Genomic DNA, 3,438 nt, shown 5'->3' on the forward strand with positions numbered 1-3,438 from the left:
TCAACCGGCCTAACGTTACGTTGACTTTCATGTTTCAGTACTATTTCGTTAACATTGAGTCAACATTGAATAAATTACCTTAGCTTCAATTACTATTGAGAAGAGGCTTCGTAAGTTTCCGCTTAGCCTTCGAACTGATTCTCGTCTTGGATTAAAGGTAATAGTTGTAATCCTAATTTGAATTTGCCGATACATGTTCGCGAGCCACTCCCTGACCAAATGGTTCCGGCTTTGCCTAGGCGGGTGCATTTTCTCCGCGCGTGCTCCTCCGGGCCTTTTATACCTGTACCTTAACAATTTATCTGTGATACCCCGGAGGAGCCGTCGTATAACTGTGATAGTATACCTCCCCGGCCTGCAAACCGGGGTGGTATCATTATGTGTGGTAATGCTCTGGCTGGGGGGCTTTCCCCCCAGCCTGTAGTTGTATCGCCCGCGCGGTTGGTGGCCTTTGTCCCCCGCAATAATATATTTTAGTTTGGCGTTTGGCCTAGCTGATTACTTTTTTTTTTTTGTATTACCCGAGAGGGGAATTGTCCCTCTGGGGAAGTTTCTTGATAAATAAAGTGTAGTAGCTCGATTTTACAAGCATTGTATTGTTCTTTGAAGTTTTCCGTATCGCGCGAGCTTATTTCAAACGTACAAAGTCTGAAATTCATATTCGACACATCTTACATATACTTGGCTCGGTTGTAAAATTGTCACTTTTACTCTCGAGCACTTGGTAGGAAATGTCACTTGGGCGCTCTCTGTCCAGTCGCACGCTATCTAGTTACTCTCTGGTTAGACGCATGACAAGAGGATCCAGGGGTGATGTAACTCTCTGAATATCAATTACAAATTAACGTTATTGATCTTCGATCGTTTGATTTTTCGACTGCTTTTTCGAATATGTTGAACCATTGGACTTAAAAAAGAAAAAAAAAAAAGATATCGGCATGGACCCAACGGGGATTGACGAGGCTCCTCGAGAGAAACGGCTTTCCCTTTGACCCTCTCCCCCCCCCCCACTCGACCATTCTCGGCCGTAATAAACGCGAAAAAAACACTTTTGAGGTTAGGTAGCGCGGCGGGAAATACACTAAAATTCGAGATGGAAATTTGCCAGATCGATGCCGCCATGTTCGAAAACTTTACTTTCAAAAGAGTACAACCAAAATGGCAGGGCGGTGGCAAAGGGGGGATGGGGGATGAACGCAGCTCGTCGAGTTGAACAACTTTTGCATTGATCCCACCACCCTCCGACTTACCCCCTCTGAGCTACAGCCGATTGAAGTTTCAAAAAGAAATTTGTAACTACAAGATGGCTGTTAGGTATCGAGTCGGGACCACCACCAAAGTTCGAAACATGAATTTGCCGGACATAATTTGCAAAAAAAAAAAAAATTTCAGAAAACGGGAAAAAACAGTAACCTAACCCGACCTAACCCGACCTAGCCTGATCTAACTCGACCCAACCCGTGTGGCCTTTAAACTCAATTTGGAATTTCGTCAAACTTTCTAAAAAAAAAGATTAAAAAAAGTCCACATGCCAACGGTGACAAGTACGACAAGAATTTCTCTTTTTTGTTTTTTTTTTGGACCCTAGATTACGAGAAAAGTATAAAACTTTTTAAATTCACACATTTTTTTTGCACTTTAGAGCCCTCTATTTCCTAATCTGTTCATTCTAGAACAAAAGTGTATACTGTTTTTTGTGTTTGACTCGTCGAGGTCTATAAGATAACTTTGTTAAAAGTTTCGAATTACAATATTTTTTACCTTATCCTCACTTTTCCAAATGTCCCGAGGTAATAATATTTATTAAATTATTTATAATATATAATTAATATATTTAAACGTACTCGCCGAGTAATTAAACAAAAATAGAATAGCGGCGCTGATCTTCGCACGCGTAAGCATTAAAAAAAATAGATTTATATAAAGGGTGTCCCAAAATTAACGCAAGATTTGAATTAAATAGAAAACACAGTTTTTAGTCTTTTGATTGTTATTTTTTTATTGAATCATAAAGTACATAGGATAGGGTTATTTGTGGAATAACACATCGGGCAAATGGCTCCACGGCTTTGCATGCACATACGCACTCGTTTGTCGAAATTTTCCATGACCATTTTGCATAAATGTGGCTGAATTTCGTTGATGCAGCGTTAAATCTCCTTTAATGCACGGGTGGTTGTGGGCTTGTTGACATAGACCTGTGATTTCAAATAACCCCATAAAAAGAAATCTAATGGTGTTAAATCACATGATCTAGGGGGCAATTTTGGCGATTAACAAAGCCATCAAGGTGAAAATGTGCTTCATCGCTTAGGATGATTTTGCTCGAAAAATCAGCATCCATTTGTTGATGATTCAACGAACTCATTTTCACTAACCCTAAACTGTCAGCTGTTAAATTGTGTTTTTTTTGGGTTGCCAACACTTTACTGCACAAATGGCGGCAAATTCAAATCTTGCGTTAATTTTGGAACACCCTTTAGTAAAACGTTTGATCAAATGTGTGTCAATATAATATATAATACATATGTTAGAGGACAAATGTATTAACGTAAAACGGATGTAATTTGGATCCATTAAATATTCTAAGATAGATGTCCGTCGGACGTTCCAAACAAGACATGCAATGGACATCTATAATTTATCTATTGAAGTCGGATGTAAGACGGATATATTTAGACGTCCAATAATTTTCCTTTTAATATTCTAACATTCTATGGATATCCCTAAAATGATGTCCGTATAGCGTTTGTAACATGTCCATGGACGTATCGACATAAAATGGACCTTATTTGGACGTCATGTGCTGTGTGGGAAGTGTTGTTATTTAAAATAATTAATAACTCTTATTTTAGAATAATATGCGAATAACAGAACGCCTTATTTTTAAATAAAAGAGTTATACTGTAATTATGTTTGATAAAAACAGACTAAAAATTTGCATAAAGAAACATAATTTCGTGATTTTATAAGATGTTATAAGATAAAAATCAGTAAATTGACTTGTTTGAATTTTCAATTTTGTTTATTAAAATTCAACAACTTTTATTTACATATGTAGGAGATGCGAAATTAAAATTCTTTCGTTCCAGGACGCATTAAACTATCTCTCCTATGGATATAGTCGATACTCTTCTGTCCTGAAGATTTATTACAGGTACGAACCACATCCACTTTCGATGATACAATTTTATCGATAGTGTCAGAAAATATATATAGACACGTAGTTCTCAAATTGAAAATGGATGTATTGGCAGTAGTGTACAGCGATTTCGACAGTAACAGGAAAAAAACCGGCATGGCTTCTCTCAAGTTTCCCTCTGTGTGCATGGATATCTTGACCTTTACCCCGTGAAGGCATAAAGCCGGGTAAAGCTGGTGAAGCGTTCATGGACTTTGTGTTCATTAGAAAGCTAATGGTGGACTGAGGAAATAAAA

The sequence above is a fragment of the Trachymyrmex septentrionalis genome, unplaced genomic scaffold (assembly GCF_001594115.1).
Source record: "Trachymyrmex septentrionalis isolate Tsep2-gDNA-1 unplaced genomic scaffold, Tsep1.0 scaffold88, whole genome shotgun sequence".
NCBI lineage: Eukaryota > Metazoa > Arthropoda > Insecta > Hymenoptera > Formicidae > Trachymyrmex > Trachymyrmex septentrionalis.